The 12,108-nt window shown below is 35.0% G+C and overlaps 1 protein-coding gene across 2 annotated transcripts in view; it reads right to left on the bottom strand.

Moving 5' to 3' along the window:
• Nucleotides 1-12,108, bottom strand: part of EFNA5 (ephrin A5) — a 329,974-nt gene that overhangs the window by 193,083 nt on the left and 124,783 nt on the right. The gene's annotated exons all lie outside the window — the stretch shown is intronic.

Genomic DNA, 12,108 nt, shown 5'->3' with positions numbered 1-12,108 from the left:
AATTATCTCTAAGAGACAAACTAATCCATAGGTGAATAAATGACAAATGAGTAAAACAGAAACTGAGAGGAGGGTTATGACTGACCTGAGTAGAACAGACATGTTCCTTCCGGCACTAACTCATTCTTAGTTGTTTCATTGTGGTATACTAGGTGACCTTAGATTCAAAATGGCACACTGAATCCAGGGAACTACATAAGCTTCCTTCTAATCTCTTCAGCATTATTCTGAAGCCTCTCCTGCCTCATTCTCCTGCATTTCATATTTTCAATTAGTTGCTAAATCTTGCCTTTTTTTACCACCACAATATCTCTCATGTTTGACTCAAAGAGCAACCACTTCAGTCCAAGACTTTATCCATCACCTCTTGCCTATATTATAAAAACAGCCTCCAAAATAGTCTTCCTACTTCAACTCCTTCCTCTACTACCCTCCATCCTACACGTTGCTGCCAATATAATTTACCTTTAACGTGTGTGACCAGTTGACTCCTCTTCAATCAACTCCCAGTTGCCACCAGGATGAAATTTAACTTTTTATATTATTGCCACCAAGATAAAAATAGAATTTTTCTCTTTAGCTTTTAGAACCTGACGCAATCTTTCCAACCTTCCTGGATATCATTCCTAGTCCTACACTCTAAAGTCCAACTGAACTAACCTGATCTGTACTCCAAATATATTCCTGCTTATCTACAACTCATAGCGATCTGTCCTTCCCTTAAGATGAACAAATGAATGAAATATTTATGATGAGCTTACTTAGTGCAAAGGATTGAGCTAAGTACATAGGGATAAAATAAACAAGTAAGACAGCTCCTGGTCTCAAAGAGTTCACATACTAATGAGGGAGATAACATATATGGAAAATTTCTGTTGAAGTTAGATGGGAAGAACCTATAGTATTTAGTGTAGAGCAGCAAAGTAGATATTAATAATGTGTTAAGATTTTGCAACTTCTAGTGCCCTCCTAAAATATCTTGAATTTACTTCTGTATATGTATTTATATTAATTTTATATTTATACTGTTTACTTTGATGTGTGCATATATGTCTTCCCCTCAGAATAGAAATTGTTTATGGATAGCAATCTGAGTGCTCAGATATGACATGATTGGGGTTTTTTTAGTCTTTTCTCAAGCACAATTAACAACTGCACACAAGAACCATAGCCACTGCCACAATCTTCATAGCTTCAAAGCTATTTCCAGCTTTCAAGGCATAATGCATAGTGAATACACTATATATAAAGGCTGAATTTTAAATCTTATTCATCTCCCAAATGTCATACTACTTTAAGATATCTTTAGGATATTGCTGGAAGACACTGACCTCTTTGAATGTTGTTCATGATCATTTTTTTTTCAGAAAGATAATTATGCCTTACATGCCTAGATTATTTGAGGCAACATGTACTTATCTGTTTTAAGAAAGATGAACCATATTTAAGAATAATGTTAAGAGTGACACTTTACTTTGTAAATAAAAAGTGTTCTTCCTCTTTTGCTAACTAACAAGGTAGGCTTAGACAGCATGGGTAAATAGTTTGCTTTTCTGTTAACGTATATAATTCACTACTACTACTGAAATTAAAAGCAGAGGAAGGGGATCATCTAAATTTAGACTCTTAGAAGGAGTTGATCTGCTTAAGATTTAATTTGAACAGAGCTTTGTCTTCAGAGGGGAAATTCCTAAAGGAAGCATTAGTGCCCTAGCTTGAAGTCAGAATGGATTTTTGGACGTTGTTTCTGAATCACACATTAGCCAATGGCATCTTGCCCAACACGACACTCAGTGATCATACTGCGATCATACAGTGATCATATGGTGATACAGACAAATTTTTAAACACCATCCTTGCCCTCCAGAAGCATACAATCTCATTGGAGGGGAAAAAATTATCTCTAAGAGACAAACTAATCCATAGGTAAATAAATGACAAATGAGTAAAACAGAAACTCTCTTTCATACTACTTATCAGCTTTTCTGTAGCTTGGGACAATTTATTTTAGGCTATTTTAAGGAGGTAAAGAAATTTTAACCTTTTAGGCATTTGACTTGACCAGTGCACTAAAGGGGAAAGATTAAATATCCAGGGAGTATGTGACAAGAATTACAGATGCAAGGCCACACCATTCTTCATGCTATATGGAAATAGGAGGACCACAAGTCAAAGTAACTTTTCTGGTCACCCTCAATCCTACTTATACACTTAACCAAACCATGATATAATCTAACAGGACAGGACAGCCAGAAACCTAGAAATATCCTCTCCCATGTTCTGACAACTCCATCCCTCATACTGGCAGGGAGCATTGAGTATATATAATATAATATATATAATATCTCCATGAAGGAGGTGAGTCTCATGCAAATAATTGAGTCATGGGTTACATAGGAACAGCAGGGGTCCTTTTACAGGTCATGTATAAGATGCCTCCTAGGCAAAACTGAGTAGAGAAGGATATATAACATCTGAACACGTTCCCTGGTTCACACTAAAATTTCTCCTGATGTACTAAATTCACTCATCAATTTGAAAGAAGTATTATAAAAGAAAAGAAAGGAACTCCATAAAGTAAGTTTGAAAGTATCTTCTTTAAAGGCTCTTTTACATTTATTTTAAGCTGACATTTAAATCTAAGTGACAATGTCAATCATTTTCTTTTAAAAATATGAAATGCTATTCTGTTCTCCACTTATTTCTCCTGGCTTCAAAAAAAATGGGTAAGGGAGGGAGAACCCAGAGTCTTTACCAAACAATAATACTGACTTCCTTGGCAGAGGCATTTACTTCAAATATTTTATTTTAAATGGTTGTTTTAATTTAATTATTTACTGCTACTTGGTATCGTCACAAAGATGGCTTGTTTGTTTTTTTAAGTTCCTAAAGGGTAAAATATCAAAATGGCACATAGGTAACTTTTCTGAGATTTTTAATCTGGAAATGGGTCACAATGTATTTAATAAAAAGTATAGAAGGTAATGATAGGGCACCAAGATGGGGGAAAAACAAAGAATACCTTGAAATTTTTTAATTTGCTTTATATTACAGTTTCTTACTTTTCAAAAGTTATTCTGTCAAAATACAAAAAATATACTTTCCAATACCTTTTATCTTAAGTGGTAACCTTAAAAATACCATTCCTTTGTTTATAAGTTTAATTCTCATGATATCTGATTCATGTTCAGAAATGATAATAAATCACAATTTAATACTCTATAAATTGAGACTTAATTCCAAAGGTACAAAAATAAAATTCCACTAATCACTGACCCCAATATGGGCACGAAATCAAGGTGCCATCCAAGAGCCAGCATTAAGGAGAGAGTGCAGGTATGGGAATGAAATATCAGGTGGGCAATGCTGGAAAGCAGATTATATCTGTGGGGGTCCTGACATTCTGGGTAATCTGAACCTTGTTATTGTGTGAATCACCCCTGGTAGGAGGGAGATTTTGAATAGACGTCTCTCTACCCAAGCAATTAAGATCATTTAGGAAACAGTTAAAATGGGCCATAAGGGGAACCCTCCTAGAGAGCACTTACATGAATTCAATCAGCACAGTTCAGCTAAAGCAGATGAGATGTAGCATTTGCTGAACAAGAAGGGGGAAAATGCTGTGATGCTCAATACCATAAGAGACCCTTTCCTCTTAGGAGCTATTTCCCTGAACATCATGAGCCTCAGAAACACAGAACACACATCATTTCTGAGACCCCGACAAGCAGTCAGAACAAGGGTGCATTTTCCCTCAGTGACCCCTGCAGGTACCAGGTCACATCCACCCTTCACTGACTATGAACAGGACTGCTCCTGCAAATAGCCTGTCTTCCATGAATAAAAATACAAACCTGAATTTTAAAGTACACAGGAACAACACTTGGAAAGAGCAAATATTAGACCCTTATACATTCTGAAAATAATTTGCTGCGTTTAGACATGGGACAAGAATACATTTCTTTTGAAAAAGAAAAAAAAGAAAACTATTATTGTCCTTGTATTTTTTCTTTCTCCCTGAAACTTAAAAGCCAACGGCTATCACTGAATTACCGATAACCTGTCGTTCTTTCTCAGTAATTAATTTCTATGCACGTGATTTTAAAGTCAATGACAAACCAAACTAGCAATATAGGCTACAGGCTGAATAACAAGTCCAGAACATATGTTCTTCTCTGTCTCCTAAAACCATACCTTGATCTCTGCTAAATGGAGGAATGAAGCTGCACACTGAACCTTTCACTTTCCCTAATGCATCAAAACCACATTTTTCACAAACATTACCTGCTTGTCAAAGCATCAGGGTTTGGCACAAAGGATGCAATGTTGACTTTTGTAATCTCGGCTGCAAGCCATATGTGCTCAATCTATTGACCAAATTTTCCTAAAGCCATGGGCAATATTCTGATAGGTATGAAACAGGCTTTTCATCCCATTTTTTTAAAATCACCTGAAAGAAAATGGTCATATAAAACATTAAAATAATGAACCAGAGCTACATATACATACATATAGAGCTTCATGAAATATATATATTTATATGTATGTATACATATATACATATATACATATATATATATATATATATATATATATATATATATATATATATATACACACATACACAGCATCATGAAAAAATGTCTATCCCTATCCTGTCCCTGTCTTATAAGGAAAATCTCTCCTTTTGAGACTGAATTTATTAATTAAGGATGAACATATATTTGCATCACAGATTATATAAAGGATTGTGTTTTAATTCCTCGAGGTAGGGGTCAGGGATCTGTGATCTGAAAGCTCTTTAGCAGCATGTGTTTTTCATGTACCAGACCTGGCATCAAACCCTAATTTTCAATAGCACATAAGTGTAAAGGAGTTTTATTGGCAAGAAGAATCTTGATGGTTATGCAATAACTCTGCTGCAACAGTCCTTTTACAGTGACTGAAAGCAAGTCAGACTTTCAGAAATCCATTAGTTTTTCCAAGCGAAACATTATCCTTATTCCTCTCACCTTCTTGCCTGTAAGACTGGTTTATGTGGACAAGCAAAAAAAAATTCTGAATAACTCATCATGGTAACAATCTGAAAAGAGAACGGAGCTTCTTGTATATTTTTAATGGACACATAATATTAAACAATATTCTCAGCAATCACAAAAGAGTGATTTCCACTAAAACTCATTTTAGGGTATGGTTTTTGGTTGTTCTTCCATGTCCATCAAGTAATAACATATTGTCTACTTTTCAGACACCAAAGAGGAAAGCAGGAAAAGGCAGCTTTCTTTCTCTCCCTGCAGTATGGAGACTAGAAAAGAGTCTTAAGAAGATAATACAATTTCTAAGGGCCACCCTCCCTAACACTTGCTACTGCTCTGGTCATCCTCACTGATCAATTTGGTTGTCTCTAGCACATCTGCTTGTGAGGTGACAAATGATGAATTCCATCTCTGAATCCATAAGCAGGGAAAAGCTTGCTGATAAACAGCTGAGAGGAAATATATGCACCTTTCCTAAGCAAGACAAATCACTCATTCTCACCAAATGCTTTGAACAGGAACACTGATTCTGTATTTATTTGCACAGCATATGTACTGCGTCCAAGTAAGTACATTAAAAAATATCTCAGGCAGCCAACTGCTTTGATTACATGTATTCATGTCAGTATTACAAGGTCTAAGTGGTACAGCTCAGAAACGAGAAGCTGGTGGAAACTGGAAATGTTTTATAAATGGTCTGTTAAGGTTAGGAGATTTTTCCGCTATTTATTATATATAATGAATAATAAGACATATAATATACATATAACCATAAGTTTGAGATATAGATGTATAGATGCTTATAGATGTATAATATCATTCCTGATTTGGAAAAGGGTTTTTTAATATACAATTCTGTGGTCATACAAGCTAAAGCTTCTCATGTGCCTTTCCTGCTACATGGAAGTTATTTTTAATAATAACTCCAAGAATATATTGTGGGATTCTTTTTGTTTTTAGATCCGGTCATGTGACTCTCTTGACACCAGGGAACACTGGGTAAATTGTAATGTTCTAAGATGCCAATGAATGGTCCCTTTTAAAGCAGAGATGGTGATGAATTGTTATTTGCTAAGTCCTAAGCAAGCACAGAGCACTATATATATTCTGTCTTCTGTGTTCTCTAGAATGATGGATAGAAGTGAGAGGCAGGAAAGAAGTCACAGAAACAAGCTCGAGCTGACAACCAAGCAACTCCAAGCAAGATTGTTTTAATCAAGCTGCAAGAAAAGTGGCTTTTTGTATTACTACTGTAGCTTCATTCTCCTACCAAAGCATTGATCATGGATATACTGTCCCATGTTAGCCTGTCTGAGAACTGCAAGGCAGTGGAAACAACAGAGAAGAAAACTTCCTTTAGAACCCAGAGAAAGATCTTTTCAGAGAGGTATTTCCTATAAATGGCAGAATATGAAATGTATATTCCATCCACATGACAGAACTGTCTTTCTAGAGGAGGAGGATAATGGGCTTAGTATATTTCCCTTTAATTACACACTGGAGCCTCACTTCCTCACTCTTCTCAGGGTTCATGGCACAAGACCTTCATATAGGTAAAACAGCATTCTAATAATATCTTTTTAATAATAATAATCCTCCTATACTCCAGTAAGTAGTGTAATTGGAAGGCTTTATTTTGTTTAAAAGAAAATCCAGACCCATCTCTGTCACTGCAGGTGTCAGGACAGAGACTTGATAAAAATTTTTAGGTTGTCCATAGTAGTCCTGTAGTAGGTGACTTCAAATAACATTTCCAAAACTAATATTCAAGACCTCATGAAATATTTTTGAAATACAGGTATCTATCACACAATACATTTTTTGTTGCAATTGGCCCAGAATTACTAGAAAAAAATTTTATGTTTGCTATGATTTCTTTAACATAATTTTAAAAATCAATTCAAACTGCCTTTGGATGTTGTATAATAATTGTGAATAACTACAAACTGAAGTATCCCCATTGAATTTTAAAGGGATATTGTAAATTTGCCAAAATAATTCTGATAATTTTTTTTAAAAAATAAGTACTGCATGACTGAAAAACATCAAATCAGTCACAAGTGAAGTATGCTAGGCTAAATACTAATTGCAGCTCTTAAAAATCTCATTTCTTAATCCAAAGCACTGTTCAATTCTATCAGAGGCAGTCAGCACTCTCTGTATCATAGAAGTTCAGGTGCCAATGTGGTTCTTTTAAAAAGAAAATTTTTAATTAGTGCACAAGGTAAAGTACTTCATGAAAAATCTACTCAGTGAGAGTTTAATTAGAACATAATTTTAAATCTGGAAAAGTCCTTTAAAATACTTAGTCCAAATCCTCCATTTTATAGGGCAGTTGTCCATCTCACAGGTTAAAGTATTTTTTGCGTTTCGTTATTTTCAGCCGTGTCTGACTCTTCATGACCCCATTTGGGGTTTTCTTGGAAAGATACCGGAGTGGTTTGCTATTTCCTTCTCCAACTCATTTTACACATGAGGAAACTGAGGCAAACAGGGTTAAGTGACTTGTCTTAGGTCACACAGCTAATATCTAAAGTCAAATGGGAACTCAGATAGATGAGTCTTCCTAACTGCAGGCCCACTTTCCTATCCACTGTGTTATGTATCTGCCCTATATAGCTAGTGAATGAGAACTAAATATTGAGTTAATATTGTAGTGATGGGTGGGGCAGTATTTAGCTTTTAAAAATAGAATCCATAATTCTACTTTGTCTTATAAACTTCAAAGAGTAGCTAAACTCCTTAAACTATACATGACCCAAATACATGGGGGAAAGAAATGGCATGAGCTAATTTAAAGAAAAACTCTGAAATGTCTTATTTCATTCAGTTTTAGCTCATAGCTGCCAAAAGTTGAATATTAACCCTAACAGTGGGAAAGGATAAAATATAGGAATAGTGTTAATATATTTCTCCTAATTTTTTCCTTTGAAATGCTAATAATGTCTATAAAGGACTAGAGTGAAAACTCAGTTAGGCTAGTATTTGCTTTGGTTTCTGTTACATAAGAGCTACAAGATACCTACATATAAATAACACAGTGCTGAAATGTGTGACTGACATGAGATGTGAGTAACAGAAATGCTTTTCAGAAGTAATGAGTCTGATACAGCATGTTTATGAATTGGCCCTTTGTTTGAGGACCAGATGTGCAAAAGGCAATAGCTCCAGTCAGTTGTCTAATCGATGAGAAGTAGGCTTTCAAGAGTCTGTCCACGTTGGTGGATTAAAGCGAGTAGGACAAGTAATCCACCAGTTTCATTAGCTTTAAACTGGAATTTGGCAAAGGAAACCCATCAAGGCTCTGCACTAACGATTAACAAAACATCCAAGACCTAACAATGCCTTTAATTTGGTAGCGTACAACTCAGACCAGACGGTCTGGCACATACAAAAGATCTGCATAACCAGGCTCATCCAAAGCCAGCGAAGACCTTCAAGTTAAAAAAAAAAATCACAGCACATGGCATTTAGAAGAGGGCATCCAAAAACTCCCAGAAAAAGCTAAGCATTTGGGTTAATTGTCAAAGAATTGAAAGAGCACCGAAATGCATTCTTAACACCAGGATTTAGGAGTTTATTTGCTGTGAATGACTGAATTAGATAGAAATATGTGTTTCATTACAATTCACTGAAGAGTTTCTATATGGAAATGATAGTCTTCTTTGAACTGCAGTTAAGACAGCCTACTTTAAACTGGGCCATGAGGATGTTTCAACAATTGTCCAATTTGGTCAGCACTATACAAAAAGTATGATCATCGCTCATCAGCAATTTGTCTGCAGGATGCTGCAACTCTGACCACTCTGGGAAATTAAGAGTACTGGGGTTGTGATCTACATTAGGGGACAGAGCAGCACACCAGTGAAATCATGGACATCTGAAACACTAAAGCAATTTTGTCTGTAGGGCATGATTCCTTAAGATTTCCCTCCATAATTCAAGCATAATTATCTTTTTGATTGTTCCCCAATACATGTTAACATTTGAAACTTAAGAAAGAACTCCAAGAAAAATTATAACTGCAAATAATAATTATATATTAATTATAATAAAGCATGCTAAACTTTACAAAATAAAATTATCTCCTTTGCTAGATCAACAAAATCCACTGAACTTCTTTCTTCAAGTGTTATTTTCTTTAGGTTTTTTTCTTGGGGGGGGTGCAAAAATAATGGAAATCATCTCCTTTATAAAAATATCCAAGAAACCGATGACTTTACAGTATGGACACATCTAACATAGAAGAAATCACACAAATATGCAATATTCAACTAACCAGTAAAACTAACCCTTGGTTATATACATACACACCTATACACACACTCACATATAGTAGGGTTACAAAGTCATTACCATTATGCCCCACAGCACTACACAAGGTATAAAAAGTTGTCATCATTCTAGTCATGTATAATACAGATGGTTAAGGAGGCAAAAAAAAAGGCATTCCTCATATCAGCATCATGTAGAACGGTGCATAAATGGTAGAAAAGAGAATGCAGCATCATCAGGGTTTTTTAGTAACTTTTTATTTATTTTTTTTATGAATTTATTTTAAACTTAAATACTAAAACTTTAATACACAATAAGAAAAGAAAAAGAAATATATCATAAACTTAAATACAAAATAAGAAAAGAAAAAATGCATTGCCATGTGCACAGCAGAACATGAGGATTCAAAATATACAGCAACAAATTTCCATTTCAAGAAAGCCCATATAATAAATACTATACATTGTGTTTAGAGCTGTCAATCTTTTCTTTGCTTCCTTGTGAGTTTTCTTTTTCTCTGCTATGCACTTTTTACTTTGTTCTTTTTCCCCCTTCCTTTCACCTTCCCTGAAAAGTTTATGATTTATATATGTACAGTTTTTATATAAATGTGCATATATATGTATACATACACATATACTCACATATAGACATACATATGCATACATATACTTATATATCTATAATCATATCCCAATATAGACATATACATTCATATGCATTTATGTAAGACTGTACTATACTCGTCTGTTCTCTGTTTCTCTGAGAGTGGACCACATCTACCTTCATAAATCCAAGTCTTTCCATATTTTCCTAAGTCCACTAACTCATCATTTTCTACATCACTGCAATATTCCAACCTTTTACTATCTAGTTATTTCATCAGATTGCATCATTGTGTCATTCATCAAATATTTTTGATTGCCAGTATGTATAAGGCACAGTTCTAGGCACTCTAAAGTCAAACCTTACATTACTTGTTCTAAATATTTTTACATAAATCTTATTTCTTCGCATTAAATAACTAACTTTTCCATCATCCTAGAATTAACTATTTAAAAAGAGATGATAGTATATGCATGTATATACATCCTCGTTGCTTTACTCAGAAAGGAAAAAACCCCACCAACAACCCTATTAGACTTACCAAGTGAGACCACAGCAGAAAGAGTGCTCAGGAAAGAATATCTTTTCATTGCTACCTACATTGAAGATATCCTTTAAGGAAACCATCATGATTAAATGGTTGGTGCTTCCCCCTAGAAACTCTCCAGATAATCAAGGTTCTTCTTAGAGGCAAGTAGCAGGGCTTAGAACTGGAGTCAAGAAGACTTAAGTTTCAAATTCAGTTCCAGATATGTGTTACCTGACTGACCCTGGGCAAGTCATTTAACTTCTGCCTGCCTCAGTTTCCTCATCTGTAAAATACAGCTCATAATGGTACCTTCTTTCTAAAGTTATTGAAATGACCAAATGGGCCAATGTGTAAAAATGCTTTGTTGTTATTGCTATACAAACGCTGTTATTGCTGGCATTATTAAGGTCTTTTCACCATTATTGAACAGAATACCCCAGAAGTGATCTGACCAGGACAAAATAGAGAGGTACCCCCTTTATCTGGAAATATCAGTGCAGGACAAGAGGATATTGGCTTTTTGGCTGCCATTCATCTAATCATCAAACATTTAGAAATATCTACATATCAAGCCTACACATTTAAAAACTAGTGAACATTTAAGTGTGCTATGTAAAAAACAAGACACATCATAGTATATTCTTGGGAGCTGGGAAGGGCTGAGTTTCATTTCTGCCTTTAACACACACTCACTATACGTCCATGAGCAAATTTCTTCAACCTTCAGTGCCCCAAATAACTCTCTAAGACCATAAATTTGAAGGCTAGTTGCTGATCTGCATTAGTGAGCAGTGTTTCCTTAATGGGAGTTTCTGAAACCAATGAAATCACAGGTTTCTAAGAAAAAAATATAAAGAATTGACCTGCTAATTTCAAAGCATGTCTTGGATAAACCACCATTAAGGGTCACGACCCTAAGGAGGATGAAAGCATTGATTAGCTTATCAATTCCTTGAGCATAGAGATCCTGGCTGTTATTCATTTCATATCTCCAAAAAATAAAGTTGTTTCTACCACACAGGCAAGGCTTTGACCTATAATAGATGGTATAGCTCTTATCTATCACAGCCCTTCTCCTGACAATAGTTCATCAATTCTCCAGAAAAGCATTATGCTGTGTAGACTGTTTGAGTGGCTCAGTGGTTAATCTTACAAGGTGACTGGCAGTATGTGCGGAGAAGGTGAAGAAAGGGAAACTAGGCTAAATGGATATATTGTGGCCATAACAATTAGAAAATAAAAAGAAGAATCAAATGGAGACACAACCAACGTGAAAATCTGATTCAGTTGAAAGAGAAAACAAGAGAAAGCTGGTCTGAAATCTGAGGTCAAATAACATTAATAAAAATGCTTAGCTTAAATACATAGGTGGAAAATGAAATACGGTGTAAGAGCATGCGGAATATAATGTGGAGGAGACATTCTCATATTAGTGCAGGAAATAGTTTAATCAATCATTTGGATATTTTACAATGGGGGAGACGTTTAAGCATAAGCATTTACTAATCAATGAAATAAACTGTGATTAATGATACAGTGTGATGTCTACTCAAAGACTGATACCCTAAGCAGGAACATGGATGTTGATCAGGTATATTAAATTCAAAGATGCTTAATATGCTATTTAACCCTATGAATTTGGGGCATATTCGCAGATGACAT

Source organism: Notamacropus eugenii, chromosome 3 (genome assembly GCF_028372415.1).
Source record: "Notamacropus eugenii isolate mMacEug1 chromosome 3, mMacEug1.pri_v2, whole genome shotgun sequence".
NCBI classification, from domain to species: Eukaryota; Metazoa; Chordata; class Mammalia; order Diprotodontia; family Macropodidae; genus Notamacropus; species Notamacropus eugenii.
The sequence above is the reverse complement of the archived record's forward strand: the minus strand, read 5'-3'. Positions and strand labels throughout refer to the sequence as shown.